This window comes from Myotis myotis, unplaced genomic scaffold (genome assembly GCF_014108235.1).
Source record: "Myotis myotis isolate mMyoMyo1 unplaced genomic scaffold, mMyoMyo1.p scaffold_m19_p_2, whole genome shotgun sequence".
In the NCBI taxonomy this organism is placed as follows: Eukaryota; Metazoa; Chordata; class Mammalia; order Chiroptera; family Vespertilionidae; genus Myotis; species Myotis myotis.
The window spans coordinates 29,455,939-29,482,128 of NW_023416324.1; the positions used below are offsets into that span (position 1 = coordinate 29,455,939).

General features: G+C 50.3%; 1 protein-coding gene across 1 annotated transcript in view; it reads left to right on the forward strand.

The window, feature by feature from the left end:
- The window catches only part of HIVEP3 (HIVEP zinc finger 3), a 320,556-nt gene that overhangs the window by 167,980 nt on the left and 126,386 nt on the right, over positions 1-26,190 (forward strand). Inside the window, exon 2 of the mRNA XM_036351227.1 lies at positions 14,820-14,900. The gene's annotated coding sequence lies outside the window, so the exon portion shown is untranslated. The remainder of the gene's footprint in view (positions 1-14,819; positions 14,901-26,190) is intronic.

Consider the following 26,190-nt stretch of genomic DNA (forward strand, 5'->3'; position numbering starts at 1 on the left):
GTCTGGGGCCTGGGAGCAGCCCCAGGGACCTGATCAGAGGTGGGGTTGGGAGCACATCAGGTTCATCTTGCTGATGATGGAATTCCCTGGCTGCTCTGAGGACGAGCAGGGGAGGCAGAGGAAGGGCACGATGGCTTGGAAGGGACATTGGGCTGAAGCCAGAGCCAAGTCTTGTCTGAGAGAGCCTGGGCCTCTGGAGTGGCAGGCGGCTGAGCCCCATTACCCTCCAAAGTCGGAGTCCTTGTGGGGCTGGGAATAAATTGCTTTCCATCTCAGCTTATGTTCTTGGCCTGTGCAACTTAGGGAAAGAGACAGCCTGGCCTGATGGAAAGGATTTGGGAGGCGGAAAACTGAGGCACAGGAAAGAAAAATGCCTTGCTTAGACCGCCTGAGCTTATAAATGAGTAATTCCCATGCACAAAGGAACTGCTGTTTACTCAAGGTAAAGGTGAAAACTGCAGGCAAAAAGGGCTTCTTGCTCCACCTCCCTGCCCACGATTTCCAACTTAGAAAAAGCCTAAATCATCAATGGAACCTCCCTATTGTTCTACACCCCACAAGTTCCAACCTCTGTGCCTTTATCCTTTTGTTTTGTTGTGTAATGCAGATCTCATACTAAACAACAAATTTTTGGCCAGAGTCTCCCCATCCTTCAAAGCTCAAATGACACCCTTTTCTCCTCCATCTCCTGCTCCTCCTCCTCCAGGAAATCCTCTGGGCGTCTGGGGCTCTGTGCAGCTGCCATCATGCCTGCTACAGCACAGTCTGAGCCCTCCATTCCAGCTGTCTGGCCTGGTCCTCACCATTATCAAGGGTGTGTTTCTTATCAGTCTCACTTGGCCAGGGGCTCTTGCTCACCTGACCTCTGCGTAGGCCCTAGTTTCATCATGTCTAGTTTCAGCCAAGAGAGAAGTAAAACATGTACCTCAACTCCAAGCTGAAATATTCTGGAAATTTCTCTGTTTCCCTTTGGTCTTACTTGGCTCCCACTGATCTGGGGTGGGTCAAGGTCTTATGGCCATAATTGCAGCACATGCGTGTGTGTGTGTGTGTGTGTGTGTGTGTGTGTGTGAGAGAGAGAGAGAGAGAGAGAGAGAGAGAGAGAGAGAGAGAGAGAGAAAGAAACAGAGGAGGGAATGGGAGGGGAGAGGGCTCGTGACAGGCCACACATGCCATGTTTCTATTGCAAGGTGAAAGTGAAACAACCCTTATTCCCCATCAGCTAACATTCCTCGGCAGCCCTCTGTGGGATACCAAGCTTGGGTGCTGGGGCAGGTCAGCTGTTCAGATCCCAGCTGGGCTCAATCTCTGTTACCTACAATGAGAGATACCAAAGTCCTTGAAGTTTCACTAATAATTATAACAACAACTGCAAGCATTTTGGGCATTTTCCCTGCCAAGTGCTTTATACATGTTATCTTAATTCTCACAACTACTTGAGGTAGATGCCATATTAGTCCCGTTTTACAGATGAGGAGACTGAGGCTCAGAAAAATTCCATGCCATTGCAAGCAGGGGTGCAGATCCACAGCCAGTCTGTCTGGCCCCCAAGCTTACATTTATCTCCATTTCCCAAGAACATCCATAGGCCCAGGGACCTGTACTCTTGGGTGTTAAGATCCTGGCTCTGCCACTGGCTGCTCTATACTGCACATTCAGTGCACCAGGCCTCAGGTCCGGCCTCTTTCAAGTTGACCAGATGCCGCTGAAGGGCCTTGTCAACCATCCTGTGCTGAGAAGTTGTTCTTGAGTGATTCTGAATTCTCTGAAGCTAAGATGTAATCATTTGCATTCTGTGTTTCCCAGATTCTGACCATAGACTGGATCCTGTGACTCCCATATTCTCTGATCTTCACTAGAATGTGGGCTCCAAAAGGGCATACACACCTGTCCATGTGTGCCCTGCTTTATACCAGGGCCCATCAAAGCCAGTGCTTGGTGTGCGCTAGGCTCTCAGTCAATATTTGTGTACTGAATGATTGGCACACCCTCACTTCTGCCTCTCCCCACAGTCAGCAGCTAGAACCCACACTCTGGCTGGGTGAGCAGATGAGCCCTGAATCAGCAAGCATCCCACTTGTCCTCTGGCCCTGCTTGGCCACTAAGCAGCAACATGACTCCAGGCGAGTCACCTAACCTCTCTGAGCACTAGATGAGCAGTCAGAGAAGCATACCAAGCTCATTCCTGCCTCAGGACCTTTGCCTATACCGTTCCCTCTGCCTGAAATTCTCTTCTCCAGAATTCTCTTTCCACTGCTCCCTCACTTCATGCAGACCTCCGCTGAAACGTTAGCTCCTTGGAACCGCATCTCCTTAGAGAAGCCTTCTCTGGCCGTCTCAGCTCAAACATCTCTTCTGGTCACTTTCTCTTCTCCAGGTTGTTCATTTATTTCATAGTATTCATCACTTGTCCACCGTTAACCTGTTTTCCCAATTAGAATTTAAGCTCTACGGGGGCAGGGGTTTTGTTTGCCTGATTCAGTGCCTAGACCAGTGCCTGCCACATAGTAGGTCTCAATAATATCTGATGAAGGAAGCAGAAGGGCAAAAGCTTCATGAGCTGCCCTGGCCCAGACACCTCCGACCAATTTGTAGTCCCCAGACATTGAGCCACTTGGGGCAGCTCTCTGCCCATGGGTTGACTCAGCCTGACCTCCCATGAGGCCCAGACACTCTCCCAGACACAACTCTGGGCGCCTCCACCATGGGAAAGTACGACTAGAGGGTGTGCCCCGAGAGAACAGGACGTAAGGCAACTAGCCTTCCCCAAAAGAGGAAAACACAGCAGAGGCTTGGGGGAGCTGGCTGTGTTCTGTTGACGTAAGAGTAGTTGCTAAATAAACATACCCATTTTCCATGATGTGCTGCTTGAGGTCTGGTGTCTGTTGCTGGTGCTCAGCCAGCCAGAGAAGAAGGAGGATCTATGTCTGAGAGTTGGGGAGAGGAGTGAGGAATTATATGTCTGACCCAGCGTGGCCTCCTGAAACTGCTTTGCTCACATCTCCCCATCCTGTCTGCACCCCTCATGGGTCTTCACTGCCCATGAGAGAATGCAGCCCCTCAGTCTGGAATTCATGGCTCTCTGTGACCCAGCCCAGCCCAGCCCAGACCTCCAACCTGCTTTCTCCCAACTCTCCTGCAGAAGGGCTCTGCTGCAGCAGGGTCCAGGAGCTATTGCCCCAGTGCACTATAACCAGTCCCCTCACCAAGCTTTACTGCGCCATCCTGTCTGCCCCGAATGCCTGCACTGCTCCTCTTCCAGGAAGCCCTCCCTGACCACAAATACTCATGAGACCTCTCCCCCATCTGGGCCCCGTCAGCTCTCCTGGACTTGCCTACTTCTAGGGGATGCTTGAGAATTTCTGTATACACATGGTGGGTGCCCCAGCCAGTGGGAAGCCCTGTTAGCAGAATTGGGGGAGAGTGGGTAGGGCAGTACCCTCTTCCATCCTGGCTTGACCAAATGAAGTAATAGGCATGGATGTGCCTTGCAAACTGCAAAGCCCTGTTTTGCCTTAGTCCAGGACTCTTGCACCAGTGCCCCCGGGGGCCTCCCTGCCTCCAGTTCACCAGACCCGTCTAGCTTCCCTGCTGAGCCCACAGGGGGTCTTTCTGAAACATGGACCTGATCAGTTTCCTTTACTAATGACCTCTCCTTGCTGGAAGGTTCTGACCCAACAAGTCTGTCCCCTGCTTTGAGATGCTCCTCATGTGTCCCCACCTCCTTGCCTTTGCTCAGGTCATTCCTTCTGTCTGGTATGTCTTTCCATCTCCCTCTTGTCCTCATTCTTAGACCTTCCTCTTCCTTTGGAATTCCTGGCCCCTCCAGGCACACCCAGCTGCTCTGGGGGCCCATCTTTGTGTGGCGACACCTCCCAGCTGCATCTCTGTCCTTATTTATTTGCGTAGGTGCCTCCCTGGGGTCGGCGTGGCGTAGAGAAGTCAGCCTTCTGGTGGATGGTTTCTCCGGGCGGATGGTGCTGTCTACTGAGGCTGTTCTATGTGCCAGGCCTGGCGCTATATATGCTTCCATTTACCAAAACCCGGCTACAGTCCTAAGGGGGAAAAAAAAGGTCTTCTTCCCTATGGTAGGACCGAGGCCCAGAGATGCTAAGGCCATTGCTAGAGGTCGCACAGCAGCATGTGAAGAGCTAGCTGGCATGGGGCCCTGGTCAGGCTGACTTCGTAGTTTTCCTCCATATCGCATGCCTATACGGAGGTAAAGACACCGGCTCTCTTTCCAACACAGGACTATTAATAAAACTTCTTAGGGATTTTGCTTGTCTTTTTTTCCTGTCCAGTTCTTCATGCTTCCATGGGTTTTTCCCTCTCATCCTGACAAGCAGCTGGCTGGTGTTCAAGGGGCCACCTCCTTCTCCCTGTTCCTCCTTAGGGCTGCTGTGGGTCCCCTCCGGGTCCCCTGGACTCAGGCTCCAGAACAGGGTAGGTCAATGCTTCTCTCCAGGACTCCTCAGAGAGCCGGGACCACCCTGTGCCACATCTGTCCCAAGCCTCTTCCGGCCCTGACATCCAGGCCGCAGATCAATAAACCTGTCTCCTGCTCCTCTCTCTCAACCATCTGTTCTCCTGGTGGTCCCCAGGGAGTCTGCCAGGCTGGCTTCAAGCTCCCAGGTCAGAGAGAGGAAGCTATTTTGGGACCATCTGTTTGAGGGGTGCCTCTGGCAGGGGTTCCACAGCGGAGGGAGGCTGCCCAGCAGTGGGTGGCTGTCAGGAGGGGACAGCAATTAGAGAATGAGAGCCACCTTTATCTTTGGGCTCAAGGCCGTGATGTGCCAGCTCTCCCCAGACTCGGGCAGACTGGTCAAATCCCAGCCCTGGCTGCATCTTGGACGTGACACCGGGCCAGATGGTGCTGGAGGAAGCGGGGAAGACAGTCTGAACCTCCCTACCCGCCACCCCCCACCCTTTTTAAAACACATACACACACCCATAAAATTGGGTTGCCAGTGACAACCTGGCATATCATCTTCTTTTTATATTATTCTTAGTCCCTCTGTTACCATAGCAACTGAACAATGCTTTTAAATATAGCAGTTAATTTCTTCAGCTCCAGCAACAAAGTTCTGGTGCTGTCCAGAAGGCCAGAGGCTGGTTTCTTTCCTGGGCAAAGCCCTGCAAACTCATCTCACCACCTGTCCGCCCAGAATGGGAGCTGGGCTGTGTCCTGCGGCTGCTCTCCAGCATCAAGCAGGTGTAGAGAGACCCTGGGTTCTGGAATCAGGGCACCTGCAGTATCTCCCCCGACCCCTGCCCCTGCAGCCTTGCTTTTCTCTCTGAACCTCAGTGTCTTTATCTGGTTAATGGGGGTGACGGTATCTACTTCACAGATGGAGAGAAGGCTTCAAGGAACTAAAGGAGGCAAAGGTAGCACCTGGGAAACTCAGTAAATGCATCTGTGCTTCTGGTCCTTTCTCCTTCCCCTCCCCCTTCCTTCCCTTCCTTCTTCCTTTCTGTCCTTACTGCCCGCTCTCTTTTGCATTTTTCTCACTCCCTCCTCCCTACTGCCTTGAATTATTGATGTTAAATTCCCAGCCAGTAACATCAGAGGGTTAAAATCCATAACCAGCCTTCCTCTAGCCTCCCTTTGGATTGCCCTCTCTCCGTGGGCTGGTGAGCTCATCAGAGTCATCAATCATACATCATGGCTTGAGAGCCCAGGCCTCTGGTCCAGCGCTGAGCAGCCCCAGGCAGAATGCAGCCTGGGCAGGTCTCTGGAAGGGCTGGGCTGGCTCTTTAGCCTTGGGCAGAGGAGGCACCTCAGTGTGAGCTGATCTGAGAAGCAGGCTGACAGCCTGTGGAGGGACACAGAGCGCTCCCTGGCCCAGTGGCGAAGGGGTCCTTTCCAGGTGCCCTCAGCTCCCACCACCTTCCCACCAGCAGCCTGCACCTCTCCCAGGCCCTCCCTCAGGTTCCCACCACCTTTCCACCAGCATCCTGTACCTCTCCCAGACCCTCCCTCAGGCTCCCACCACCTTCCCACCAGCATCCTGCACCTCTCCCAGACCCTCCCTCGCCCTCAGCTCCCACCACCTTCCCACCAGCAGCCTGCACCTCTCCCAGACCCTCCCTCAGGCTCCCCACCCACTTCTCTGCATTCCAGAGCTCCATGGATGGCCGGCTCTCAGACACGGGCCGCAGAGTGTCCAGTGCTCAGAAGGGAAGCGTGGCATGCTGCCTCCAGGTAGTGAATTCCCTGTCACTGGACAGTTTCACTCTCTGAGGGCCGGATATTGTAGAGGGATTACAGAACCAGGTTACAAATTGAATAAACTCTTGTCTTAGCCTATGATTACATAATGGGAACAATAATATTAAAATCACCATGTAATTTTGCAGAGCCTTAGGTACTGATTATCATCCCCATTTACCAAAAAAAAAAAAAAAAAAAAAATGTTGTCCAGGGCTATTAGGCTGGTAAAGAGGCCGACTGGATCTGTGGTTTAACCTTCCCTGTTATTCTTCAAATCCTGCTTTCCTGGCTGGACGCTGCACGGGGACATTGCTGGAGCAGTGGCTGAGACAGTGCGACCATGCTAAGCCCAGGCTGGCGGCTTGGAGCTGTTGCCGGAGCCAGAGGCTGCTCCCCGGGAGCTGTCCTGGGAGCTGTCAATCCTGTTCAGGGGCCTGGCAGACACAGGCGAAGAACAGGCGCTCTCAAAGCCGTGCAAGCCCTGCACAGGGACGGATGCTCTGGGCTCCAGGCCAGGCTCAGCGGGAGGGAGCTGGTACAGGAGCTGCGTGCTTCGCAAGCCCACTGTGGGCCACAGGCCTGTGGGCATTTTGCACTCACTTTATTAAACCCTCCCACAGCTCTCAGGATGGCACAACATCCAGTTTTCACAGATGCTCAGCTGAACTTGTCAAGGTCACACAGCTCAGCAGTGGAGGGACCACATGTGTCTGACACCAAGGCACCACTGACATCTGTGGGAGGTGGCAGGGGAGGGAACAGTCTGCCATGCCTGGATGACTGAGGACCTGACTGTCAGTCTCCATTGACTGAGGCCAGTATGGGCGACTTGAGAGCCAGGAGGTGGTGGTGGCTGAAGGGGGCCGGCTCTGGCCCTCAACCCCAGAGAGCTGCCTGTTGCTCCCCCACAGCCCCTGGAAGGAGGGAGGGTGGCTACGGGGATGAAGGGCTGCCATGCCATGAAGGGACCAGCTCTGGCTCAGGAGACAAGAAACCTGGGGTAGTTCCTGACTCTGGCTTGTTCTCTGTGACCCCTGAGGCAGGTCATCTCAGGGCCTGGGTCCCGTCTTCACTCAGAAGGGAGAACATTCATTGCCCTGCCTATCACATGTGATAAAAGTGAATTTGTAACTTAGCATCAGTCAACCCGACTATCTACCTAAAATGTTAACCAGGGACAGATTCCCCTGCTGTATTTTTCCTTATAGCCTTACACACCCTGACAGTCTGTCATCCGTGGCTTCATTCGTCTGTGACTGCCTTTCTCTGTCCTGACCCCAGGAAGGCCAGACTGGACTTTGTTCAGGGCTGTGTCCCTAGCATCGAAACAGTGCCTAGCACATGTGAGCACCAAACACACTGGTGAATGAATGAATGAACGAATGACCCATCTGATTAGGATGGCGTGCCTCCTTTGTGCTCCCACAGCCCGTCGTATCTTCTCCTGCCACTTGCCACAGGTAGTGTGATGGCACGCGTCTCATCTGTCCCCCCGCACATTGTGAGGTCTCTGTGGCTGAGCATGGAGCCAGCCTGGAGGAGGTGCTCCATGAATGTTCATTGAAGCAGTGAATTGAAGCACTCTCCTCCCAGGTCCTCAGTTTCCCCATTTGTACGCTGTGAGAGTGGTCATCCAAGCAGCTTTTCAAGCACTCTCCCTCAGTGACCGTCTGGGATTTGTAACCTGTTGCGTTTCTGCACCTGCTCCTTTGTATGTTTTCCACCCCAATGCTGTCCTGACCTCCAGGGTTGGTCACTGCCCAGAGCCTGTCTTCCCCTTGATGACCAATTAAAACCCCAGAATAGCTCATTGTTTAGAATCAGGTGCCTGGACCCTATGTTTATCTCCAGCGTGCTGAGCATGCTGGGGGCCCTGCCAGCCACACGGTGGGCATCATTGGGACTGCTCAGGTTTCTCACCCCAAGGGGTTATCCCTGGCACCAGGAGGCAGCACCAAGAGGAGCAGGAGCCAGTGAGGGAAGGTGTGGCAGGGAGCCAGCCTTCACTGAGAGCCAGGCACTAGACAAAGGTATTTCATATGTGCTCACCAAGGCCACACAAGATCAGTCATTACCCTATTTCACAGCTGGGGGGTTGGAGGCTGTAAGAAGCCACCTTTCCCTGGACCTGCCTCTGGAGCACAGGGATTCTGAGGGACAGGGCTGGGATGGAGGCACGGGACTGCCACGCTTTCTCACTGTGCCACTGAGCTTCCCCTGGATGGTGGGTGGGGCTCCACCACCGTCAGCCCTGAAGCCATAGCCCAGCGACTGCCCGTGAGTGAGTGAGAGGGCGCCAGCTTCACGGATGCTGCCATGAAAACTGTAATAAACAAAAAACTAACGAGACATAGATGAAAATATTAACAGTTTTGGGGGACTAGAAATACAATGAGTAATTTTTTTTGCTTTCTTAGCCTTGTCTTTATTTTTTAATTCTTAAGAAATACACAAGCATTATATAGTGGGAAAATGTACATGTTTTTAAAAGAGGGAGGCCTCGTTATCCCAATTTCCAGGAATATAGCCTGAGGAAGAAGTCTAAGCAAATTCCATGCAGCCTTACCTGTAACACTGATGCACCAAGTGCTGAAAGCAAATCAATAACACATGGGACTAAAAACTAGCTACATCTCTACCAGGGGTTGACAAACTATAGCCTGCAGGCCAAATCCCACCCCACAGCCTATTTTTGTAAGTAAAGTTTTATTGGCACACAAAAGTGCCCACTCGCGTACGTATTGCCTATGGCTGCTTTTGTGCTGTAATGGCAGAGTAAAGCAGCTGGGACAGGTAGAATTCAGCCCGGAATTCTTAAAATATTTTTCTCTGGCCTTTTACAGAACAAGCTTGCTGACCTCTGATCCACTTAGCAGAATATTATACACCCTTTACGAATATGATAGCTTTAGATTTCAGGTTGAGAAAACAAGCTACAAAGTTTTATATCCAGGATGAAGCCCCAAAGTGTGGATATCTATGAGGCAGAGCTCTTGGTGCATGCTGTGAAATTGCTTTCCAAACAGCAGCGACATGAGCACCCACTTCCCCAAACCCTGTGCGCACTGGGCATTGTCTTTCTAGACACTTCCAGCCTCCCCTGCTCCTTTATGTCTGGACTTTGCTTTTGTCTGATGCTTCAAGCTTTGGTCTGCACTAGTTCTTTCATCTTCTTCATGTCCTTTTTGGAAGTAGGCAAGGTGTAACCAAATGGGGATCAAATTCAAGGGATGGGGAGCCAGGGAGGCACAGAGTCCGGAAGGTCCGGGGCGATGGCACTAGCCAACAGGCTGGCAGCTGTCTGTCTCTGTTGGGTGAAGGACTTCGAGGGCTGGACACTAACTGGAGCTCCCAGAGCCTGTATCTCTTTGAGCCACTCAGGGGTGGGGAGAGGAAAGAGTCACATAGAGAAAGGAACAGCATGGTGGGAAGGGGAGAAAGAGCTTTGGGGTTCATGATGCAGCTTCTGTCTCACATGTGTGTGAGCCTGGGCAAGTTCTTTACCTCTCTGAATTGCCCCTTTGTCATCTGGAAAGGGGATAAAACAGTCAACTGTGCAGGATTGACATGAGGATTCAACATGATCCTTCGTACCAGGACCTTGCATAGTGCCCGGCATTCCTGTGTCTTTGTTAAGTTAACTTGGCTTGAATGCTAGGATCTTAGGAGGGATAGGACGTAGATCATAGGAATATTTTTTAAAAGTGAGAGTATGGATCCAGTGCACATCACATGGCGAGCCTTCATAAGGTAGTTGATGGATGAAGGAATGAATGGAACTTTGAGGTCAAACAGCTCCAGCTTTGTCACTTGTTACATGATCTTGAACAATGAACCTCCCTCTCTATGCCCAGCTTCCTTCTCTGCAGAATGGGTTTACTGAATATGGGTGTTTACCTAGTGCTCACAGGTGAGGACACTGAGGCACGAGTAACTAAATAGTTTGCTCGGGGTCCCACCACTGGTACAGGGAGAGATCAGAATGGCCACCCACAGGCTTGTGAGAGTGAAATGAGGCAAGGAATGGAAAGTTTCTGGCTCCATATATGTACATCCCTTCCCATCAGCAGGACGGTCTGCCAGCCTGGGGTTCTTGGCCAGGAAACTGAGCACAGAGGAGTCTGCAGCCACGGCAAAGACTGGGACTGCCTCGGAGGCAGCTGCACGCCCGGCTGGGAGGTGCTGGCACCAGCACTTGGGAGGAACTCTCCAAGTGAATTCTCTGGAGACCACCCTTTCCAGGGGGTGTTTCCCAAGCAGCTGTCTGGCCTCCAAGAGCCCAGTGTGCTGGGGCCAAATAGAGAATTTCCCTTTTTGTAGCAGCCTTTTGGCTGAGAGTAGAGCCCAGGCTACTCTAACAAGTCATACCCCTGTAGAGAGAGCCAAAGCCCACCTGAGGGAGTGTGGTGGGAACAACACTTAGCACAGGGTGAGCTGGCCCATAGGACAAGCTCCATCACAGAGAGCTGCTATTGACCTTGATAGGTTCATTATCACGATTGCTATGGACAAGAGGTTTTACCTCCAGATGATGTTTAACCCACACATCATTCCTCCAAGGTAGTGGTGCGTTTCCCAATTACACAATAAGGAGGCAGGTATGGGAGGTAAGTACACAGCTAGTGAGTGACAGAGCAACAGATGGAGGACTTGAATTTAAGTGTCTGACTCCTTTGCTGGCAGAAAGGGCTGTGACTCCTGGAATGACCAGCCTCTTTCCTCTTGGTCTTGGCTGTGATCCAGGAACTGGGGGATGCTATGTTCCTTGGGGCCAGAGCTCCACTACTCTTCTGACTTGCTCATCCATTTTTGAGGCACAGCTATTGACCTCTTTCCAGGGAACATTTCATCTGTTCAACCATCTAACAAATGCTTATTAAGGATCATCCATGTACCAGGGCTTGTTTTAGGTTCAGGGAATGTGTCATGAAAAATAATAATTACAACTAACGCTGACTGTACACCAGATCTATTCTAGACACTGTACATGGATTAGCTCATTTAATCCTCACAACAACCTACAGATAGCTAGTATGAGCCTTTCTTATAGGTGAAGAAAGCAAGGCACAGAGAGGTTATTTGTTCAATGTACCTCATCTATGGAGCCAAGATTTAAACCCAGGCAGTCTGAGATCAGCATCCACGTGTTTACCTGCCTCCACACTATTGTGGCTTCCATAGTTCCTGCCCTCATGGAACTTATAGTCTTTCTTTTCCAACAGGCATGTTAAAACAGTGCCAACAATAATTTAATTTAGCTTTATTTGCTGGGAAGCAAACTGGGCAGGGAGTATCAATGAATGGGTTTGTGAAGAGCTTGATGTCAGTAAGCCCGTGGGAAGGAGTCAAGGTCATTGGTCCACTCTCCAATGGCCTTGACTGCTGTGTGCCTTATGGCAAATCTCGTCACCTCTCCATTTTTAATTTACAAAATGGATTGTCACTACCTATTCTACCTGCCTCAAAGCATTTCTGTGAAGACTAAATGATGTGACAGATGCAAACAAGATTCCAAAATAGGAAAAAAGAAAAAAAAAAGGCACTGGGCAAGGATTTGCTATTGGACCAAAGTGAAAATTTGGTCAGTTTGGTGAATGAATGAATGGATGGATGGATGAATAGTCCTAGCAGGCCTGCAGATTGGCTCCCTGGGTAATAAATGACTTTCTTCAGGAGATCCGTTGGGCTTTTTCACAGTCCCATCAGGGCTCTGTCCTTGGCCATGTCCCATGCTCCTGTCCCTTGAGTTATTTTGCATCTGATTTTGTGTGAGCCTCCAAGACTGTTTTAGCAAACATATATTAATGTCTGTTGGGAGACAGGCCTTATAATAGACTATGTAGGGAGACTGAGGTGAATTTGGAATGGTTTCTGCCCTTAGGGACTCAGAGGCTAAGAGGAGAAGTAATAATAATAATTAATAATAACAAAAGCAATTACCACCAATTATTGAACATGTACCATATGCCTGATACTGTGTGGAGTTTTTATGTACATTATTTTGTTTAATCGTTACAACAATTCCATGAGTTTCCAAAACCACTGTCCCATTTTATATTTGAGGAAACAGATTCAGATGTGTTTAGTAACTTAATGTAAGTTCATACAGCTCTGAAGTTATAGAGATGGGAATGAACCTGAGAAAGAAGATGTAAGTAAATACAAATAACTCCACTGTAGGGTAGAAACTACTGTGTATCCTACCAGAGGGGTAAGGACAGGCTTCTTGGGGTTCAGAAAGAGAAGGGAAGGAAACAGGATGACAGCAGTGATGGTAGTGGCGATGGTGATGGGCTACTATTGATAGTAACAATGATGGGGTAGGTGTTCTTGGTGGTGATAATGTTGATGATGGTGATGATGATGATGTTGATGTAACAATAATGGTATTTATGAAGGTGGTAATGGTGGTGGTGATAATGTTGATGATGCTCATGGTGCTGCTGCTGCTGTGAATGATAACGGTGATATTTATGATGATGGTGCTGATACTGCTGCTATTGATAATAACAATGCTATTTATGATGATGGTGGTGGTTGTGATAATGGCAAGGATGGTGATGAGGATGATGGTGATAGTCCTCTGGTGCCCATTTGTTGAGCTTCTATTTTATGCCAGACTCTGACATGAGTGCTTTGCACTATCTTGTTTCATCCTCTTAACAACTTTCCAATGTCAGGATCATCACCTCCCCTTTATTCATTTGGACCCTGAGTTGGAAAAAGGCCAAGTGACCTGCCCAAAGGCCCATATCCAGGGGTCCTCAAACTTTTTAAACAGGGGGCCAGTTCACTGTCCCTCAGACCGTTGGAGGGCCAGACTATAGTTAAAAAAAAACTATGAACAAATTCCTATGCACACTGCACATATCTTATTTTGAAGTAAAAAAACAAAACGGGAACAAATACAATATTTGTATTTGCATGTGGCCCGCGGGCCGTAGTTTGAGGACCCCTGCCCACATCAGTCTGAGCTGGGCTTGATCTTAAGCATGCCTCATTGTAGAGCCACCACTCTTCCCTGTACCCTGTGGGCCTTGGGGTTGGGCATCTCAGAAATGTGCCATAAATATCTACTGAATGATATTGAATGAGTGGATCCCCCTAGGGCAGCCGTGGGCAAACTACGGCCCGTGGGCCGGATCCAGCCCGTTTGAAATGAATAAAACTAAAAAAAAAAAAAAAAAACCATACCCTTTTATGTAATGATGTTTACTTTGAATTTATATTAGTTCACACAAACACTCCATCCATGCTTTTGTTCCGGCCCTCCGGTCCAGTATAAGAATGCATTGTGGCCCTCGAGTCAAAAAGTTTGCTCACTCCTGCCCTAGGGCCAAAGCCTTAAGCCCAGAGACATAAATAACATGATTCAAATGAGTATGTGTAATCATTATTTAAATACTAGAGGCCCAATGCACAAAATTCATGCAAGAGTAGACCTTCCCTCCCCTGGCTGCCGGCACCAGCTTCCCTCTGGCACCCAGGACCTGGGCTTCCGCCGCAGCCCCAGCTTCGTCCGGAAGGTTGTCTGGAAGGACATCTGGTTTAATTAGCATATTATGCTTTTATTATTATAGATATGTGGTGGCGCCCTGACCGGTTTGGCTCAGTGGATAGAGTGTTGACCTGTGGACTGAAGGGTCCCAGGTTTGATTCCAGTCAAGGGCATGTACCTTGGTTGCAGGCACATCCCCAGTAGGGGGTGTGCAGAAGGCAGCTGATCGATGTTTCTCTCTCATCGATGTTTCTAACTCTCAATCCCTCTCCCTTCCTCTCTGTAAAAAATCAATAAAATATATATTTTTTAAAAAGAATTCCACTTATTTAAATATATGTGGTGGTGCGTTGATTACTAACATACAAGTTAATTATAAAGCATTATGTTCATTGTGGCTTTTGTACTATTTATTTTCCCAATAAGAAGATACTAAGTGTACAGTTACCCTCAGGAGGAGTTTTGAGAAATATTTTCGCACAAATAGGAGTTCTTGTACTGAAAATGGTGGGTAGCATCATGCCATCCTGTACAGCCTATAGAAAATGCTTTGCCCAGTGTCTGGCACAGAGATCACTCAGGGGAGGGAGGAAACCCGCCAGGCTGGGTATTGAGAGCTGTGGCTTTATCTTGGCTCTACAAGTAACTTTATTGCTAGACCTGTGCTCTCCTTCTCAGTAACTTTATGTCTTTATGTACTAGACAGTATCATCTAGTAGTTTTCCCAAATGGCTATTGAATGCTTGCAAAAATGAATGGATCAATGATGAATGAGTGAATTATGGTGAACGGTGTTCAAGGAACACCAAGGAGTGCTTAAAAGTGACCGTTCTGGGCCTGAGAGAAAAACTAAATGTAGGGGATTCTGCAGGGGCTGGTAACAGGATTTTCAGCTCTGAGTGGGGTGATGAGGCTATGGTTGCACCTCTGGGGAGCCTGACCTTGACCCTGTGTTGACCATGTTGTAGAAGAGGTGGTGCTGGGGCTTGGCTGTAAGACCACTCTCACCAAGGCTATGCTCATCATTTTGGGGAGCATTTTTTTTTAAACTCAAGTGAAGGTTGACAGATGGTGGTAGTATAATATTCTCACTTTCTCTGCTTCCCACAGGTCTCCCTCCAACACAGTCCTCCAAGCTCTTAGAAATCCCTGACACATCTGGACCACGAGACCACGGCTGGCTTTTGGCAGGTAAGCTCCTCCCATCTCTCCCTCGCACCAGGACACCGCAATTTCGGCACAGCCCAAAGGTTACTGGGCCGTGTTTATGGCCAGGAGGTAGGTGGGGCTGACTTCATCCTCAGCAGGAGAATGGGCCCTCACAGTTTACTGCGACTTCAGGGAAAACCTGAATGTCCGGAGCCCTCCGGCTGGCATTTCTGCAAATGCAGCACATGGCGATGGGCACCTGTCCTGGAATGGAAGCCAGGGAACTGGGTCGGACCCTGGTCTGCCTTTACTGCTTGGGAAGATTTCAAGCAAGAACCTCCCTTTCTCTGTCTCCGTTTCCCTGAATGAACAGTGAGGGAGTGGCACTCTGTGACCTGGGCAGGCCTCAGCCAGCTGTTCCAGCTCTGGTCAAGGCCATGGGTTGGGGGAGGGGTAGTGGGAAAAGAAACAGCCTTCCACTTCCCTAGGCCTCATCTGTTTGATAGCTCCATGGGCCTCACATCCATGGGGAGCCTGAGCTGGGCTATGTATATGCCGTGTGCACACAGGTATGCATTCAGGGGCCTGTGTTCCTTCCAGCAAACTCTGCTTAAAGTCAGACTCAGACATGGACAGTCACAGCCCCACACCTGCCCTCTCATGGCTGGGCAGCACACAGGAACTATGGGCTGCCAGTGCCCAGACGGGAAGGGCAAAGGCCGCCTGCACACTGACAGGTGGGTCGGCCCGCAGGAGAATGCTGGTTGATAGCTGAGCTGGGTGAGGGGGAGTGCAGGTAGGAGACCAGTCTAACCTAACAACGAGGTCCTCATTTAGAGGCAAAGCTCACAGGTAGATCTGCAGGGCAGTCTGGGGGAGCTGCCTGGGAGGTGAGGCCTAGAGGGTACACGGGGGCCCTTTGTCCAGCAGTTGGATCTGTCTAGCAGACCCGAGGCTGCCCCACCACTGTGACACTCTCAGTCTTGAACAAGGCTCAGGTGACACGTGCCAGGAACTCCACACCCTGTGCCCAGCCTGCCTCCAGACCTCTGCCTGAGTCTAGACAGCTCGGTGCCTGCCCACCAGCCCACCAGGCCTGGCCTCTGAGGGAGGAGGAGGGCCACCCTGACTGCCTCAAGGTGGTTTGAGGTTGGGTTGTGAGTGCCCAGGAAGCTCCTAGGCACATAACACTGTGTGGCTGGCTCAGTTGCAAAGCATGCTGGGAACTTGGGGGCCTAGGGAAGAGGAGGGGCTAAAAGCAGTTGAAAGAACTGGTGGGATCCTCTGTGGCCTGGCCCTGCCCCTCAGCAGCCTAACTCCTTCCAAGCCCAGCTCTCTACTACCCACACCCCTGCCTCCAGCCCCTTAAGGGTCCCAAATGGAACAGCATTCCTCCCTCCTTGGTTTTGCCCACGCTCTTCCTGTGGCCCCTCCACTGCCCTCCTAGCCAGACCAGCGGGCTCTTCTAGACCTGAAATCTCGGTTCTCTGGGAGCCTCACTGACCATCCAGCTGGCCCCAGTACAGAGCCTGCCCACGCACATCCCTCTCTCACCCTGTACACCTCCCTGTGTTTACTGGTGGGTTTCCATGCTGTCTCCCCACAACATGAATCTCTTAAAGGCAGAGGCAGCATTTTAACCATTTCCAGAGTGAGCTGTGGGAGTCCCTGGAAGTGGAATGTTATGTGGGGAAACTGAGGCAGGGCCAGATCATCTGGACATACTTGTTGCCTGCTGTGTGCTAATCTCTGTGCTGGGCACTGAGGCACAAAGATGAATGAAGCAGAATAACTGGTCTGAGCCTCCGGGTCTTCGTCTCTCAAATACCTGCTTCCTCAGATGGTTCCAGATCAAATGCCAGAGCACCTGTGAAAAGCCAGCTCAGTGCCCGTCTCATAGTTGGCACTTGCATCCCATGCTCATCTGTCAGTTTACATGTGTGCGGTGGGCAGTGGTGGCCTACAGAGGCCTGAGTGTTCTGGTTCAAAAGGCGCCGTGAGATGTTAGCATATCTGCCTTCGCAGGAAGGTGGGCCAATTGATTTGACTTTCCTTTAAAGAGTTCATTCAGCAGAACATTCTTGAAACCCCTCTGTGCCAGGCATGGTGGACACCGGGGGCCCGACAGGAGTTAGATGGCCCCTTCGGGAGCAGGGACATATAAACAAATGTGAAAAAGTCGCAGCAGAAGCACATACAAGGCGCGAGAAGTGGAGAAGAGAGGGAGCCACAAACTCTGTGGGGGCTGTGATTTGGAGGAGGGGCGTGTGAGCTGCAGCGGGAGGACCTGTGGGGGTTTGTCAGGCCAGGAGGGCTGTGGGAAGGGGGAGGGGCATCCAGGCGGAGGGGCTGGCATGCGCAGAGGTGCAGCGTGGGAGGCATCCTGGTGTGATAGGGCAGAGGTGGTGGTGTTGATAACGACTGTCCGGCAGCGCTCCCCATCCCAGAGGAGCATTCAAGGAAGCCTGGCCCCCAGCGACCTCACCCGTGCAGGCCGGGCTTAACAGGGGCACCATGAGCTCCGGGACAAGGCCAGATATGCAGCCCCTGGTGCCCAGGCAGCCAGGAGCTTCTCAGACTTTCCTTGGTTGGAGCTCAGGGTGCCTGACACCCACAAACTCTGAAGTTGCGCTGGAGATGTGATTGCTGCGTTCACGCTGGGGCCTGGGATAGAGATGGCTAAAGCTTGGTCCCTGCCCCAAGAACAGAGAGGGAGGTGGACAGGTCCTCTAATTCCCATACTCCATAGCCACGGATGCTTTACTGTGAAAACATACAACGTGTTATGGGACCAAAAAAGGAAGGGGCAGCCTGAGGGCAAGGGGCATCATCAGGAGGGAATCTGAGCCAGATGATAAGAAGAATGATTACGATAGCTAGTGATCATTGAGGACTTCTACGTGCCCGCATTTAGATGGATTTTCACTCTGCCTGCACAACTCTATGAAGCAGGTGCTGTTAACATCCTCTTTTAAAGATGAGGAGAACTGATGCACAGAGAGGCTGAGTAATTGTCCCAAGCACACACAGCAGGGAAGTGGCTTGACCAGGTTGAACCCAGGTACTCTGGCCTCAGAGTCCATGTTTGAATAACCCAGGTAGCCAAGCATGAAGCCTTCTCTAAGAACTGGAGGCACTGACAGGGTTGGGACTACATCAGTCTTGCTCTAGTGTAGCGCATAGTAGGTACCTATTAAAATGTGTTCGCTAACGAGAATGCACAGATGCATGGATGAATTGGGCCTGAAGGATGAACTGAGGCAGAAAATGGGGAAAGGGCCAGACACTGCAGACAGAGGTTCAGCTGGAGCAAAGGCTTCTGGTCTGAGCAGCTGGGGTTGCCCTGAGGCACTGCCAGGCCTGGGGCCTGGTAAAGCTGGAGGGGGCCAGATAGGGAGTTTGAGTGGCAGCCTCTCTGGCCAGCCCTCCCTGTCCCTAAGGCCTGGCACTGCCTGTCTCCTGCAAGTCTTACCCACCCACCCTGTCCAAATCAGTCTTGCTTGTAAGGGGTGGCTTTCTGGATGTTTGAGACTTCAGGGAGCGGGTGTGTTTCAAAGGTGCTTCCTTCCTTCAAGCTCGGTGGGTGGAAAACTAGGCTTGAGACTGAGCTCTGTGACTTAGCTTCCTAGCAGGGCGCCCTCGGGTGAATCAGTGCACTTTTTATATCTCAGTTTCCATCTCCATATAGTGAGACTATAAGCAACTACTGACTTAGAGGGGGAAGCTCCAGTACAGGACCAGCCTCAGTGAAAAGTAATTTCTGGGCTTATTGCTTTGCTTCTGGAGCCTCCATTTTTCCATAGAGTGAGGAGATGGAGAATGTCGATCTTCAGTGCCAGCCAGCCTCGCCATTCTAGGACTCAAAGCAGCCACCACCAGTGGACTAGATAAATTAAGATATCTGCACATACATATATACTATACATATATACTATATGCCTATGAGCATATACAATTTAATCATTTTAACAAGTTTAAAATATATATTAAATTAATATAAATATATTTTTTACAGCATCTTTTATCGTGTTTTCTTCTGATTACAAAAGTAAAAAATACTTATTGAGAAAATTTTGGAAAGTACAGGAAAAGAATTCATCCCCTATTTCCACATTCAAAACCGAGATATCCTCTTAGATATTCAGTGAAATCCCCTCCCACCCTTTTTCAACATTATACACAGATTTAAAAAACAACAACAAAAAACATATTTGGAAATATACTCTGCCTTCTATTTTTTAACTCAAGCTGAGCTATTGAGCCAGGTCTCTGGGCAGGGCCGCCGCCCCTGTGCCCGAGAGGAACCGGAGTCAGCTGCTGCCACAGCTGTTGTGTGCCTGCTCCCCACCCCTGCCCAGGCGGCTGGCTGCAGGCATCTGACCTTCGGATGTTCTGTGTCTCTGGCGGGTGCACATTCTACACTAATTTTAGCTTAGCCGCTCAGGCCTGCTGGCCTTGGGGCTGCATATAATGGACGCCTTATGTAGACAGCTGCCAACGGTGCAGGAAGAAGTGTCCCACCTTAAAATGTTCCTCGTCGCCCGCCAGTCCTCTGCTCTCAGAGAACAAGCCAGCTCCCTGTTCCTTCTCCCACTAGGAAGGGGCCGTTGTTGATGTTCATGGCCCAGCAGGCTGGACCCGGTGGGCAGGTGGCCCACCAAACAAACACATGGGCAATTGCTTCTCTGGACGGGGCCGTGTTTTTACAGGACAGGCTCGGATTTGAGCTGGAACAGCTGAGAGAGGCTTCCTGAGAAGTTGCTGGGTAGTGTGTTTGCAGCTGGACAGCTGGGTGACTGAAATGGTCCCGGCTATGTACATAGAGCCTTCTGGAACCTCACCTTAACGCTTTACCTGTGTCCAGTGTAGACAAATGTTACAATGTCCTTTGACATCCCATTTTGCCCTGATGACAGCCCTGTGTATGAGGTGACAGTGCTCCAATCTTACAAGCAAGGGAACCAAGGTGGAGGGGGAGAAGCAATTTGCTCAAGGTTGCCCAGAAGTCAGTGGCAGGGGCTTGACCATGAACATGGTCTCTCTCACTCCACGTCCAGATCAGCAAGTTCGTCTCCATCTGCTCTGTGTTTCCTTGTTTGGTATTGTTTTTCCAAAATGGACATGCTTCCATTTTCACCTTAAAAATCAATGTATTGAAAATAAATACACCTCGCTGATCTGTTTCTAAACCTCAGATCTGATCGTGGGAGACTCTTGTTTCAAAATGCAGGATGTCTCTCTTTGCCCACAGGGAAGTCCTCATGCCTTAGTCTAACACTCAACCTCCCCAGCTTGCTACCTGCTAGATCAAGCATGTCAAACTCAAAGGCTAACACGGGCCAAATAAACAAGGCATGCAGCCCATGGGCCATGAGTTTGACATGCCTGTGCTAGATGAATACCCCCTCCCCCCCAAAACACACACACACGGCCCCCGTCTAGGCTCCCCCAGAACTTAGGTAGGGCTGGGAAATTTCCTATGATCTTCCTGACCAGAATAGAGTGCCACAAGGCAGGACACCTGGGGGCTGCTCATCCCCATGTCCTTGGGGCCTGCAGTGAGCCAGACACCTTGTCAAGGTCAGTAAATGAATTGTTCCTTCACCCACGGCTCTTCATAAGAAACTGGAGCTTTGATCCAGGCTTAGAAATAAGCCGAGGCCTGCCCAGCAGCTGCCAGCCCAATAAGGAAGTGGCTGCTTGGCTGGACTCCCAAGAGGGGCCTGCAGGGCCTAGTCAAGAAACTCTGACCCTGAACAGGCTGGAGGAGGAAAAGGGAAGAGCATCCCCAGATCTGTGCTGGAGACCAACCCCTCCCCCATGGCACCTCTTCCAGCTCTGCCATCCCTCCCCTCCCCCGTCCCATGGTGACAATACGACCTGTGTAACAAGTCCCCAGCCTGGACAGTGGCTCTTTGACCCAAGTCTGATGCTCTTCAGGAACAATCTGAAAGCATCATATGCTGCTCTGTGGGGAGAACCTTGGCTTAGTGAGGGCAGGACCCTATCTCTCTGACTCTGTGCAGGACTCCTGTCTGGGCCACGGCCCCTCAGCCTCCCAGACTCTGCTGCTCTGGGTGTTATTGTGGGAGAAGCGAGGCTTTTAGAGTCCCACAGCCTCAACTTCGCCAGCCCCTAGTAAGGAACTACATCTCTTTGAGCCTCAGTTTCCTCATCTGCAAAATGGGACTAGTGATACCAACCTTTCAAGATTGTTGTATCTTGAGGGAAAGTGCTTTTCTAAAAGTGGCAGGCACACAGTGAGTGCCTGAATCCTTCCTCTGAAGGGCTCTCAAGGCCTCAAGAGCCCCCCTGAGAAATGCTGGGCTGTCTCGGCGGGGGAGGCGGGCTCTGTGAAGAGGTTCTGTGACACGTTCCACATGCGCGTTAGTCTAGCTCATGCACATTCGTCTAGCAGTGACTCCGTGGTGCAGAGTTTCTTGACTTGGTCCTGCAGGCCCCCTGATTCTGACATGTCTTAGGGGTTTTGCCAAGAGCAAAAAGGAGGAGAATTAAAACTCTTCTTACTGTCTAATGAAAGCCTGTGGAAAAGTAGATTTTATAACAATCAGTTCACTTCATTTTCAGCTTCCTAGGGGAAAAAAATCTGTTCATTTGCTCACTCATTTACGCATTCATCCTACAACTATCTCCATGGCCCTGACCACCTACCAGATGTGGCAAGAGACGCACAAACAGGCCACGCAGGGACCTGCCTCTAAAGGGCCCACCATCTCACCAATAATTGTAATTCGGCGTCAAAATGTAAGAAGGGACATGGGCAAGGCATGGTGTTGGGGAGGGAGTGATCGTTTCCTGCAGGGTAGGTCGGAAAAGGCTCCATGAAAAAGGCAGCACCAACATGAGCCAGTTAGAGAGCATAGCCGGAAAAGGCTCTAATCTCCAAAGAAATGGCAGCATAAAATATCCAAGAATAAACTTAAGAGGGTATTGTGAATTGATCTATTAATTGAATGAAATCCCAACAAATTTTTAATAAAATGATTATAGAGTACATCTGGAAAAATAAACATGGATGAACAGCCTAGAAAAATTCAGTGTCGGTGAAGGAATAAGCCCATAGCCCAATGGACTTGAACAGGGCACCCAACTGGATGGGAGGATGGCTGTTGCGGAGGCTGCCACGGCTTTTTTCTGGAGGGCTCTGGAGGGCTGAGCAGCCTGGCCAGGAGCCACTGTGACCACAGGATCAGGGGGCAGAGCCGACAGGGCTGCAGGACCCACATTAGCTGGGGTGTAGTTTCTGTGGCTTCTGAAAACCCCCACCCCAGTGGGAAAGACTAAGAAAGGTCCCATTCAGCTTCTCTTGGCATTTCCAAGGAAAAGGATGGGGTTTGGATTGGCTGGGCCAGGGACATCTCTTCTAAAATAGCCTCATGCATATTCAACTGCTCCCTGAAATAGCCGGATGGCTATTTTAAGCAGCTTCTACTCTGATGCCCACACATAATGGCATCTACCTTGAGCGTGTAAACCAGCAAGAAGCAAAGAAAGGGGACGGGAGGACAATGTGAGGAAGCCTTTGATGGATTCCTGCCACTCCTCCCCCACCCCTTGGTGTGCTTTCCTCTCAGGGACTCTCTTGCATGAAATTGAAAGTCCTGGTTACTATGACAACTCACTGGAGGAGTTTTCCCATCCAGTGACCTCACCTACCCGGATCTCAGGAAGCACAGCTGCACCAGGCCAGCCAGAACTTGAGGCACGATAACGAGTCCATGACATAGGTCAGCTAGGCTGCACCCAGGAGATCCCTTGGGGCCCATTTCCTCCTGGTTTAAACCCAATTCTAACAGGTTCCCAGCAGATTAGAAGCGGGGGCTGTGGGAGGGCAGTGAGAGGTGGGACCCTAACAGCCGGGGGTTGAGGTTACAACAGACAATCCAGCTGTCAGGATAAAGAGAGAACAACTCTACAAAGGGAACATTTACCAACAAATAAGAACTAAAACATCAGTATGTATCCCGCCGTGCTGTTTGCTGGGGAAATAAAGATGAATAGATACAGGTCAGGAAATGACATGTAAATGAACAACCACAAGTGTATTTATCTAAGCTCTAGCTTTATTCCTCCCAAAAAAGGGGGGAAAAAAGAAGTTGGAAAGGGAATGTAGTGCGTGCCACATTGAGGCGAGGATGCAGGAATCAAAGAGGAAGGAGATAGGTCTAATGAGGAGGTTGGGGAGGTGAGGCTGGTGGTGGCCTCTGTTGCAGGTGGCAGGCATGGCACATAGGAACGGAGGTGGGAAACAGCCTGTCCCTTTGGGGAACTGCCGGGGCGGGGGTGGGGGGACGGCTGGAGTGCGATGCCCAGGAGGAGGCAGAATGAAGAGAGAAGAGGCTAGAGGGGCCTCGGAGCCACGTCTCTAGGACCTCGGAGGCTCCTCGATCAGCAGACCTCTCTGGGGCTATTTTGAGTTTTGGTAGCGATCCCTACCCACCCGTCACACCTGAAGGTCTCCCTGTGTTAGAATATAGAACAGTAATTGGGGAAAACTGAGATTAGTTAAAAGCTTCACAGTGAGAGGGTGACTATAAGAATGAGTTGAAAATGCATCCCAACTTCTTAGATGTATCAGAAAAATGAAGTGACAGACCGGACGCCTGGAGGACTGATGGAGCCCGGTTTAGCTAGATGTCAAGAAGAACAGATTGGTTACTTTTATGTACCTGAGTTTACATTCACACCGCTGCCCAGTAGTCACCCAGAGAAGGTTCTGCTTTGTTTAGCTCAGGGCACCCTGAGAAAGGCAGAGGAGTGAGTGAGACCTTTTATTTTATTTTATTTTTTAAATATATTTTTATTGATTTCATAGAGGCAGGGAGAGAGAGAGAAAGAGAGAGAGAGAGAGAGAGAGAGAGAGAGAGAGAGAGAGAGAGAGAAACGTCAATGATGAGAGAGAATCATTGGTCAGCTGCCTCCTACATGCCCCCTACGGGGATCGAGCCCTCAACCAGAGCAAGTGCCCTTGGCTGGAATCAAACCTGGGACCCTTCAGTCCACAGACTGACACTCTATCCACTGAGCCAAACCAGCTAGGGATGTGATACTGTTTAGAAAGATGGTCATTCAGAGACATTGGACGAGAGGAAGCTTAGGGGCTGAGCTCCACCTCTCTGCAGGACATGTGTCAAACAAGACCTAACCACACACTCCTCCTTATTCTTATCGGCTTCTTTCAAAGCATCATCAAGAATCCTGGTGCCCGACCCAGCTGGTGTAGTTCAGTGGTTGAACAACCACCTATGAACCAAGAGGTCACGGTTCGATTCCCCGGTCAGGGCACATGCCCGGGTTGTGGGCTTGATCCTCAGTGTGGGGCATGCAGGAGGCAGCCAATCAATGATTCTCTCTCATCACTGATGTTTTTCTCTCTCTCCTTCTCCTTCCTCTCTGAAATCAATAAAAATATATTTTAAAAAAACAGTCCTGGTGCCCAGAGGAGGCTGCATCTATCTGTCCTGCTCATCTCTTGTTCCTTCATCTGCGTGCAACTTCATTATTCTTCATTCATTCACTCATTCATTTATACATTCAGTTGGAGCTACAGATGGGGAAATCATGGGCATAGAGGATAGCTTCTTCACTGAGTTTTCAGGGATCTGTGAAACCCCTGAAGTTACAAGAGAGGGAGTGCATATCCTGTGTTCCTTTTCTGAAGAGATAGCGCATAGCTTTCAGCAGATTCTCAAAGGGGCAGGTGACCCAAAAAAAGGTTAAGAAGTGCTGATAAAGATGGGAATTATTTTATTTTAAAACAAATGATTTCACCTTTTGGTAGACAAGCAGAGTGAGGGAAGGCAGAAGGAAATTCCCAGTTCTTCATGTAGCTGTCTCAGGTGATGCAGTAGCACCAGGGACTCTGTTAGTGTCCCCAGCATCACTGTGTACCTTGCACACGTGTACGCATGTGTGTATATGTGTGTGCATGTGTGTGTGTATGTGTGTGCACTGAAGCTGAGCCAGGACCAGAGGTTTTCCAACCATCAAGAAAGGGCAAGATCTCCACCCTAAGACTCCTGTGTTTCTCTCTCTTCCCAGCCAGTCTCCACAAGGCACCTTTCCAGCCTGCATTTGGCAGAAAGTGAGGAGCCCCCACCCCGGTTGGGAGAGACTGAGAGAGCAGGAAGAAATCTTAGCCAGGAGAAAGCATGTGAGCTGCAGTTGCAGAGGTCTGGGTTTGAAGGGAAGGGGCAGCTGAAGTTTACTGATCAGTTATGAGAGCCAGGTTGTGTCAACCCATGTCCGGAAAGCTTCCAGGGGTTTCCTGTCTCTGAGTAAAAGCCAGAGGTCTTATAAATGCCTTCCCAGCCTTCATGATGTGGCCACAAATGACTTCTTACACCCCAGATCCTCTGACCTTTATACTGTTTCTCCAGCTCTTGCCTCAGGGCCTTTGAAAGTGCTGTTTCTTCTGCTGGGAAAAACACACATAGTTCACTTCTGCTTCCTTCAGGTGTCTATTTGAATGCCCCCTTCTTGGAGACGCCTTCTCTGGCCCCTATTTAAAATCGCAAAGCATCCTCCTCCATCCACCCCATTCCCTGCCTTGCTTCTCTTAATAGCACTCACCACCATCTAATATGCCATTGTCTGTGCATTATTCCCACTGCCTGGAACAGTGCCTGGCCAATAGCAGGTGCTAAGTTAGTTGTTGTGGAGTGAATAGATTCTGACCATGCCCTGAGCCAGCCGTTTTAACATGCTATAATCTCACGCTGATCCTGTAGTAACTCTGCAGGGCGGGTGTTATTCTCCCTTTTCACAGATGAAAACCAGAGCCTCATAGCAGCTGGAACCACTTCCTGTGTTCTTGGGGCTCAGAAACTCCTGCTCTCTGTTCCCCACCCCCACTCCGGGAAGGCTTTGGCACTGCCTTCCCAGGGCTTCTTGGGCCAGACGAGAGGCTGGGTTTATGCATGATCCAGTCAGCAGTTAGAAGTCACAGCAAACTCCCACGATCCAGCTGTGTCCAGGTCAGACGACATCTGCAGTGCCCTGGAAGTGGCCCGTCATGTGCACTCATCAGAAACCATGTACAGGAGAAAAGAAGACAACTTTATGGGGCTTCTGATGGATTCCTACTCCTGATCACCACCCCATATTGTATCTTAAACATCACCTCACTTTTCTGGAAGAGATTATACTAACGAGGACTTCGCTCTTTGAAAAGATAGCCCAGAACCCAAACGTGAGCCCAGAATGCATCAAGGCAGCCGTGTGAGGCAACTTCCATGTACGTGAGCCAGTTCAGTCGCTTGTAGTAGGCTCTGCAGTGCCCATGTCCTTCACTGTTGGCACATTCTGACAC